Source organism: Rattus norvegicus, chromosome 6 (genome assembly GCF_036323735.1).
Source record: "Rattus norvegicus strain BN/NHsdMcwi chromosome 6, GRCr8, whole genome shotgun sequence".
NCBI lineage: Eukaryota > Metazoa > Chordata > Mammalia > Rodentia > Muridae > Rattus > Rattus norvegicus.
Genome location: NC_086024.1, coordinates 47,841,424 through 47,851,836, shown reverse-complemented (window position 1 = coordinate 47,851,836; position 10,413 = coordinate 47,841,424). Strand labels below are relative to the sequence as shown.

The following is a 10,413-nucleotide window of genomic DNA, read 5'->3' as shown; positions in this document are numbered from 1 at the left end:
GGCCAGCCAGAGCTTTTATCTGCTCAGCCACACTCTAGCTCCAGTACTTTCATATTTTCAAAACCTCATAGAATGTGAGCTTCACGGCTTCTCATTTCATTTGCTCCCCATCACTACTTTCAGATTCTCTTGGTTTAGATGTGTTTCTTAAATATGCCCATCTCACACCATTAAAGTTCTGAGGGGTTTTCTGTGTGTATGTTTGTTCGTTATTATTCTTACATGTTTTATAGCATTTACATAACAGTCTCTGCCTGCCACATCTCCTCTAGGGAATTCAATGTCACCACCAATCCTTCCCCTGTGTTCTCTGCTCTCCTTCCTCCCTCCCTTCCTTCCTCCCTCCCTTCCTTCCTTCCTTCCTTCCTTCCTTCCTTCCTTCCCTCATCCCCCTCTTCTTACCCTCTATCCTGGCCCCTTGTCTTTTCTCTCCCTTCCTCTTGATGGAAGGAACCTCAAATTCCTCCTTGCCTGACGTTTATTCCCTCCAGAACTGGTTTTGTTTCTTTGTTTTGTGTTTGTTTGCCTGGCTTGTTGGTTTTGTTTTCTCTTTGTATTTCTGGAAGTTCTAGGGCTGAGCTTGCTCTCTCCGTTCTTGGAGCTGCTGTGTCTGCACTTGGATAGCAGCTAGACTGCATGTAAATATTGTGGGTTGCAATTCTTGCTCTAAGAACTGGCATTGCCTCCCAATGAGAGCTGTGCAAAGGTCTGGGGATGCCCTGTTTTTTTCTCCCGACCACCCCACCACCACTGCCATGTGCACACATGCCACCCCAGACAACTGTCATAGAATTGTCTCCAGTAACTTTTGTTAGAGTAGTTATGCTCTGGGACCTAGAATATTCTTTCAATCTGTAGATTTCATCTCTCCTTAAAATGTCAAAAAAGAATTTAAATATAAGTTTAAAAGTGCTTGCCAGGCATACACAAAGCTCTGGGTTCGATCAAGCACTAGAGATACTGGATATGGTAGCACATTCCTCTCACCCCAGCATTAGAAAGGCAAAGGCAGGAGGTTCAGCAGAGTTCAAAGCCATCCTCTTGGCTACATAGTGATTTCAAGGCCAGCCTGGGATACATGAGATGTTGTCTCAAAATAAAGAAATAAAAATAAAACAGGAGGCTTGCATCTGACTCAGTCAGTGAAGTACTTGACATTCAAGCCTGAGAACCTATGTTTGGATCCATTGCACCATGTAAAACACAAGGCACAGTGATCTGTAATCCCAGCACTAAAGAGGAAGACACAGCAGGATCCTGGGGCCTGCTGGCCAACCGGTTTAGGAAATTCAGTGAGTTCTAGGTTTAATGAGAGACCCTATCTCAAAATAATAATAATAACAATAACAATAATAATAAAATAATGTAGAGAAATAAAGATACTCAACATTGACTTCCATAGGAGTATGTATGTGTATATATGTGTGTATATATACGTATGTATTCTTTCTATCTCTCTGCCTTTGTCTGTTTTTCTCTCCTCCTCCTTCTCTCTTTCTCTCTCTCCCTTATACACACACACATGCATGCATGTTTGCACATAGGAACACATGTACACTAACAAACATGCATGCATGTGTGCACATAAAAACACACACAAAGATGTATGGGTAGGTTCACATAGGAACACACACGCAAGCACGCACACACACTCTGACTTCCTCATCTTGTCTCCAGTTTGTCTTCTACCTTTCCTGGTTTAATCATTTAATAAACGGTTCAGATGGTTAAATACATTGTCTCCAGAGAACTCTAAGTGAGTCAACTCAATACCACCTCAAGTCTCAGAGCTGCCTCTCCTCCCATTTCTTCAGGAAGGAGGTTACACAATGCTGAGGGGGATCGAGCTCACACAGAAACAGCACAATGCAGCTAGAAAACAAAAGCAATCTATGAATAGTGTCCTTTCTGAAGTAAATCCCTGCTAAATTCCCCTATCAGAAGCAAACACATGTAAGCTAAAAGAAATCACGGCAATTGGAGAACTGGGCTGATTGGTCAGATATTTAAACATGGTTTGAAATTTACCCAAAAGGAGGCTGGGGAGATAACTTATACTACGTTTAAGATGCTTGCTTAATCATGCAGTCCGGAGTTTGGTTCACACAAAGGTGGTGAGCCTTCCTTGCATCTAGCATCAGACACCTAGACAAACGATGGTCAGTAATCTTAACTATAATAAATTCAACTCCCATTATTGCCTTTCAACACAAACTAGAAAACCGGTGTGCACCATCCCAGGCAAGAGGATCAGTATATTAATTCCCAAAGTGTCCCAGAAGGCCTGACAGTAAGCTTAGAGGAGAGTGAACATTTAAAGATGGTTGTAGAGAGCCAAGATTCCAAATGTTGGATCCCTTCCTGAATTTTTCTGTGCAAAAAACATCGAGTTTTAAAATAAGAATTACCATCTATGAATGCAAAACACACCAAGAAAAATTAAAAATTGAAAAAAAAACCCCAACTCTTTCAAAACGTACATTGTGTCGTTTAATGTGCTATGTACCTCAAATAATTATATCGGGGCAAAGCCGACCTTGTCCTTTCCTGGTTGCCTGTGTCCTGTCAGACAAAACCTCTGCAGACCCAAGGCTGAGCCCAACCCCGCTCACCTCACACTCTGTGTGCTCCCAGGACCGGGGAAATTAGCACAGCCAGAGAGGAAATGTCCCCACAGGGTGAATCAATGCACAGCAAAGGATAATGGGATTTCTGCCCCAGCAGCTGTGGCCTGCCCCTCCCCTCAGCACCTGTCAAGCAGGGTAGACAGGGCGGGTCCAGGGCAACAGCTCCGCTCAGCAACCACATTGCTCATTAGCACCAGCCGGTGCCTGGGGGCCCCCCACACTGCCAAATAGTGTAGTTTTCTCCCCAGATGCAGAGAAACAATGGCTTCTCCTAGAAGGGCTGGCACAGTCCTTGTTAATCTTTCCCATTTCCCTTCTGTTTTGCCCTTTGCGCAGTGCATATGAAGGGGTGGACTGGAAGGTGGGAATTAGGTCATTCAAGTTAATTTCACCAGCTCTACTTAGAGGCTGAGAACCATGGGAGCCAGCCTGCATCGCTCAAAGCATGAAAATAATAGGCCAGATCCTGTCAACCGGGATGATCAATGGCTCCCCTTGGGAACGTTTTAAAAGCCATTTGCCCCAACGAGAACTGAGGGCTTCACAGGGCTGAGGTTCTCCTCTCTCCTCCTACTGCAGAAGGGAAATAGGCATTGAGAGAGAAACCGAGCATTTTAAACATCACTACCAAACTGGAAAGCAAGGAGATCGTTGCTTGAAGTGTTCGGCAACAGCCGTACATTTAAGTCTGTAAGGCTACAAAACCACATCCGGGGACCAGGTGGAGAACTGCCACCTACCCTGAGTGCCAAGATGCTTATCAGAAACCTGTGGAGGAAAGGGCCCAAAAGGCCTTCGGGAATTCATATCAGGTTGAAAAGTTTGGTACTTGGGTACTAAAATTGGACCCGAAACCACCTCTGTCTGTAGTAAGCTGTAACCTAATTAAGTCCATGAGCAAATTGCAGCCTAACTGAAGAGTACATTCTTGTGCAGAGTTGAGCCCCTGCCAATCATTGTGAATTGATACGCATCCAATCACAAACTGCTAAGAGATCCCTCCATGGCCATATGAGGCAAATGCTAACTGAAGCCAATCAGCTTGCTTCCGTTCTTTGATATACACACACACACATATACATACATACATACATACATACATACATACATACATATATACATAAAACCTTATACACGTGCGTTAGGAAATTCTGGACCATCTATGGACTCAAATACAATAAACTTTTAGATTTATTTCCTTAACAATATACAAAGTGTGGCATTTACCCAAGAGTCTAAGTGCCCATTCAGGAGAATTAGGAAGGTGCTTCTCAACAAACCAGCAGCTTTTTCATTTTCCTTCTTTACTCCTTCCTGTCCTATGGCTATCTAATCCAGCCATCTGCTTTTCGGAGAACAAGCCTATCGGTTTCACTAAGGGGAAATCGGCAGCATTGCAGAATGTCGGTAAGCAACGATTAGTTATCTCTCCCCCGTGCATTCAGTTTGGAAACCATTCACAGATAGGTTTGGATGCCTACTTGTACCCCATCCTTGTGTGCACAAGGTAGACTTTAGCCAGAAAGGAAAGGAAACCGGCCCACTTCTCTCCAAATCTGGGTATTTCTAAAGGGCTCTGGAAACCAGAGCCCCGATGTCCTTAAAGTGACTAAGAGATCATCGTGTAAGTGCGCTCTCACTGCAGGCTCCTCCTCACTGTGAAAGGCTGAACTTGTACAGCACTCAAAGGGGAAAGGGAGGAGCACTCACTCTAGAGATAGAGATGAGGAAAAGATAAAATCCTATTCCCATAGTTACCATTAAGAATGCTTACTAAGTCTCTCTCTCCCTCCCTCCTTCCTTCTCCCCTCCCCTCTCTCTCTCTGTGTCAGTCTCTGTGTCACCCAATCCCACGTGTGTGCACATGCACATATGCACATATCTGCGTACCCATATATATTTCATATGTAGTTTCTCTTGTCCATTGAGCCTGTGCCATTGGCATTTTGAACCATGTAGAATTGCTGATTTCAAATAATTTCAACGTACAAAATAGCCACTTCATATGACTCAGCCTGCCATTGAAGATAGATTTTTGAAACTAGGATTACAGTGTATGTTTGCGTCCATCCTGGAGTCTTTTCTTGAACCACGTAGCATCAACACTTCTGACAAAGAACATTGTCCTAGTTTTCTTTCTACCACTGTGATAAAACATTCTGACCAAAAGCAACACAGAGAGAAAAGGGTTTATTTGGATTACACTTGTATGTCATAGACCATTAAGGAGGGAAATCAGGACAAAGATTCAAAGCAGGAGCTGACACAGAGGCCATGGAGGATGCTACTAATTGTCTTGCTCCCTGTGGCTTGTTCAGCCTGCCTTCTTATTCTCTCCATGACTCTTCCATGGATGACACTGCCCACAGCAGGCTGACTCCTCCCACATCAGTCATTAATTGGGGAAAATATTCCATAGACCTGCGCACAAGCCAGCCTTCAACTGAGACTCCCTTTTACAGATGACTCAAGCTTGTGTCAAGTTGACAACAAACTTTACCAACACAAGCATTGTAATGGATTGCAGTTAAACCAGGGCCTCTCAGAAGACCCAGCAGATTCTTGCTGTCAATACTGCCAACCACGTTCGATTCCTAGAACCCACTTAATAAAAAAATCAACTTCTGCAAGTTGTTCTCTACACTAACACACACATACACCCACATAGGCAAGTAAATACACATGCACATATACACATGTATGTGCACACTCATACACACATGCACACATGCACATATACCTCTACATAAATCTGTGTAAAAAGTCTTAAACTAAACAAGACAGTTTCTCACACTTCACCGTTTTCCATGCTATGAGTCTAAAATAAATGCTTACGATTGCAATCTAAGAAGAAGTGCAAGCTTCTCACATTATCATTTTGTTGTGAAAGAAATCTACATCTCAAACACATTTCCTGTCTTTGGTGCTTTGAAGCCAAACATAAAGGATGGACTCTCTAAAGCAAGGGTACACGGATCCCTTACCATTTAGTAAATTAAGGCTGGTTTCTGAATGATGCCTGTACATCAAAGCCTGTAGCACATATCCCTGGCCTTAATCTCCTACAAAGTTAGTCCTTGTCATCAACAGCTTATGCTGCCTGAATTAACCTTTGCCATCACTAAGACACATGTGGCCGTCTATTCATTGACACGTTCTTCCGGACTTAATAACATCCAATCACTTGGACACACCCTAATGCCTCAGTGCTAACTGAGAGTTGTGTTCAGCTGACTGTCGCTCCCCCGCTACCTGAATGGGGTGATATACTAATGAGTAAGGCCCAGGGATATTGGGGGGGGGTACAGTGAGAGTGACACAAAGCCAAAATGAGAGGGGAACTTGGGCTCAGAAAGCTGCTCTTGGGTCACTCATCTGAAAGTCTGAAACAGAACAAAGACGGTCTCCTCTGCGAAAGCTTCAGCAGGTTACAACTGGGAAACTACAAACTGAAGGCATCGCATCCCCAGAAATCTTCCCTGGAGATGAGTCACTACCCTACATATGCTCTCTCCATATCTCACCAAGTGAACAACAAAAAACAACTTAGAAAATACCCAGAAATGTCACGCTGGGGCTCCTCCAGTCCTGTTCGTGTCCCAGATGGTGGAATGGGAGATCCAAGGTAGAATTCATAAGCTTGCGATACGTTTTGAAGTGACTAAAAAAAATAAGGCATGAAACTCCTTCAAGAAATTACAGAGTATAAAAATCTCCGAAAAAAAAATTCTTCCGCCCTACACGGTGTTTAATTTTGGATGTAAAAGATTTACTTTGGGGTTAAATCCAACCTATATCCCTATACACAGAAGGAGTTTTAGCCAAATAGCCTGAAGTGACTGCAGAGGCATAATGTGTAAGTTCTTACTCTCTGAAAGTCTCTCTCCTGATTTTCCACACTCCAGGCAACGCATATAAATGTGCGTTCATTGTGGTATTTTTCTGCCTCATCCAGAGGTGGGAGCGAGACGCCAGCTGCCTGTAAATAAAGGGCCTCGGCTGAGGCAGACCTGGGACCCTCTTTGCTTTGATCAAATTATCTACTTCCGCTGTCAGAGAGCTGGGTAGAGTTGCCAGGATTTCCCCTTGGTTTACAGTGACGAACATAGGCACAGCCCACCTATGGCAGCGAGCGGCAATAGAGCAGGTCACTGGGTCACACTAGGTAGATTGGCGCGTGGTAGACACTCCTGTCAGACCACCTCCAGGGAATGCACTGTAGTCATCCCCAGTGCTGGAGAGTCTTCTGTGGCCCGTGAGGTGATCGATCACATCTTCCCTGTTGGACGCTAAATGGAGCCAAAGATGAGGTGATTGCTCCCACAATCCTTATTCCACTAAGAGTAATAACCATGGGATCCCACAAAACCAGGCCTCCTCCACACGTCCAGCTGCCTCTCCTGCCCACCCTCCACTGGGTGGTTATTGCTAACGCTACTGTGAAATGTCAAACGCTATTTATGTTGACATCAAAAAAAAAAAAAAAAAAAAAAAAAAAAAACCACCTTCTGAGAGAAAACAGCCTTTAAAAATGAACAGTCCAATACCAAGTCGGCAGCTCTGAGAGCCACTGTCGCATGCCCCGTTGGCATGTAAGGAATCTATGAGCAGGACTGAAAAGGAACACCAGTCCTTAGAGGTGATGTGTCAACATGCTCATCAAATTGAAGCTGCATTCACAAGAAACCCGGCTCATTCTAGGACCAGAGGAAGTCAGACAAACATACAGTCAACGTTGATATCCTAGAAAAAGCAATAATAATATGATGAATTTATTTTCTGCTTTTTTTTTTATAAAGAGAGCTATCAAAGCACAAAGCTTGTTTGTTCTATGGACAGGTTTGTTCTCAGACTGGATTCTATCAGCCTTACGGTTTGCAATGATGGCATCAGTCACTCCCACATGGGACCATGACTGCTGTCATACTACAGCAGAGCTGACTAGAGGAAACAGATACCCCAAGGCCTACAGAAGCTGGAAAAAAAATCTATGATCTATCCTTTTGTAGGAAAAAAATGGCAACTTCTAGCTTAATCTATGTGTTAGCCACTAAACATGCTAGAAAAATGTAAGGGAAGATAGAGCACTAACTGCTCCAGAGAAGACAGAAGAGGCAGCCTGAAGGAATGTGTCTTGCCTGCCGAGAGAAGCATCTTCAGACCTTCTCACCTACACCTACCACCTACAACCAAGTGAGTTAAGATGATGGAGGGATAGTGCATGGTGTAGGTGTGAGTCCTAACCCAACCACTGAGGGGGAAAGGTGGCGGCTGAATGTTGGGTAGAGGGTGAGGATGGAACTGACACTGGCAGAGTACCGCTGGAGCAGACTACCCCTTACCCCCCTCTGCTCCTCTTTGCCTACCAGGTGCCAGACCAGCACTAGCTGCTCAAGTGACCCTGTTAGATGCTTCCAAAATCCAAGAAAAGTAAGAACTGAGCAGCATCCTAACCTGAATCGTAGGAAAATAGTGGCCACTCTGGTTGGAATCGGTGCAGGGGAGCATGGAGCAAACCAAGGTAAATAGCCCCTGAGAAACAGAAAATGCCGCTTAGAAGGGTTGTGAAGGTTTATGCAAGGAAAAAAGGTGAGAGCCAGGGTTCTCTGAGCAGGAGGCTGGCGGAAAGATTCTGGTTTGTTGTTTCCAAGGATGGTGTGGATCCTTTGTGTGCTTTTCCGTGTTGGCTGGCTCCTGCCGAAGGTCGAAGTCAGAAGAATAAAACTGACAAACATCCAGGAGAAAGACCTGAAAAGACACAGGACAGTCAGGGGCCAGGTGGTGGCCTGGGACTTGAACAAAAGCTAGACCGGTATTGACTTCATGATGTCTGGTCACTGGGGTGCACTATAACCAAGAGACCATATCAGCTATGTGTAAGGTTGCCCCTATAGGGCTGGAAACCACGGCAGATGGTCAAAGTGCCAACAAGAAATGGTCATTGGAAGAAGCAGCTCAGTGCCCGGGTACCCTGACAACATTTCCAGAATGCCCCATGGCTCCTTTCTGTCTTTGATCCCCTATTTTATATTTTCTGGGGACCAACAGCAGGACCCCCAGGGAGAACCCAAGAAACCTCCATGTGTCATTTGTCTTGAGCTTTTAAACAACCTTAATGTTCTCATGACTCTATTTACATACAAGACACAGGAGAGCGCCATGTTTCATAGAAGATGAAGAACCTGGAAATGAAGAGAACAATTAAGCTGTGGAGAAGGAAGCACTGCTTGTTTCTGACACTGACTGGCTGTTTACAATAGTGCTCGTTGGAAAACAAAATCAAGGAATTACTTTGTCAACATGTGCAAATTTAGCCTCTGGGGACTTGGGGAGGGGCCATGGGAGCATTTCTGTAATTACAAGTTGCACAGAGGTACTTCAAGCTTGGCAGTGACGGGGATGTGCAAATTGAAAACAATGTAGTGACAGTTGGTGGCAGAAATCCTAGGAAAGACGGAGCCTGCCAGGTACCAATCCGTGCGTGACAAAATCCTCGCAAGTGCATGATGACTCGAACTTCCTCTGATGACTGAATGCTAGCTCTAGAAGATGAGCCTTCAGAGTTCTTATAGGTGGACCAAGCATCACATGCAGTCCCGGGTGACACAAGCAACCTGTTTCCTTCTCTTCTCCCCCATCAAAGACTCACGAAGATCTTTTTTTTTTTTTTAATGTAAGAGGTCAGAGCGTCCAATAATCAAACTCTTGGTTTTGACTGTCCATCATTGTGAAAATGAAACAAATAAACAAACCAAATCACATAGCATATACCAAGGACCATCTTGGAGGCCAGCAACAGCTCTGGGTACTCATAAGAAAAGCTCATTCTTGAGGTTGGGGATTTAGCTCAGTGGTAGAGCGCTTGCCTAGCAAGTGCAAGGCCTTGGGTTCGGTCCCCAGCTCTGGGAAAAAAAAAAAAAAAAAAAAGCTCATTCTCCCTTCCATAAACTCCAGACACTCACCATACACTGTATATTTTTGCTTGGGCCTTTGTAACTGTGTAGAGAAGTGTTTCCTTTTCCATGGTGGGAGTCTGTACCAATGTGCTGGGCAGCCACTCTTCATCCTTGAAGCCAGGGTCCACTCTGCCAGACTCCAGCTTCCATAGGCTCCTCTCTGGGCATCTTGGGTTGGGTAGCCATGCCTGTAGACGCCCAGTCAGACTATGATGGCATGCTCATACAGTATCCTCAGTGTTGTTCACTTTTTATTCCTCTCAGTCACTCAGTGCCCAACCTAATGACCTCATCTTACCTGGGTGACCTTCTTAGACCGTCTCTAAGGTCACACCCTAAGGTACCAAGGTTCAGAACATCTGTATGTCTGTTTTTCTCTCCTATCTAACTTATGTATTCGTTGGGAGAGGCATGCACGTTAACCCCTAAAAACATTTACTTTAGTGTTTTTGTTTTTTAGAAAGATGTAGTCTCACGTAGTCCATGTTTGCTTCAAACTTAACTAGATGGCCAGGGATGACTTTGAACTTTAGACTCCCTGCTTCTGTCTCCTGAGTGCTGGGATTACAGGTATGTGCTCCATGCCTGGTCTCTGAGGTGCTGAGGACAGAGCCCAAAGCTCTGTGAACATTAGGCAAGCACTCTACCGACTGAGCTACACCCTCATTCCTGGCGTGTATTTTATTCTTGGCATTACACTGGGCGTCAAGGTTGTCAGTGGTACTCCTAAAATTGAGAATAGGACAGGGTTAGTCCTTTAACACTCGCAGCATTTATAGAATTGCTTTGCCAAAACTTGGACAAGGGATCTGAAGGGCAATAGTCACTTC

General features: G+C 44.6%; 1 long non-coding RNA gene across 1 annotated transcript in view; it reads right to left on the bottom strand.

The window, feature by feature from the left end:
• Positions 1–3,830: 3,830 nt before the first annotated feature.
• Positions 3,831–10,413, bottom strand: part of LOC102557053 (uncharacterized) — a 72,612-nt gene continuing 66,029 nt past the window's right edge. Inside the window, exon 5 of the long non-coding RNA XR_005505831.2 lies at positions 3,831–8,375. This is a non-coding gene — a long non-coding RNA (uncharacterized LOC102557053). The remainder of the gene's footprint in view (positions 8,376–10,413) is intronic.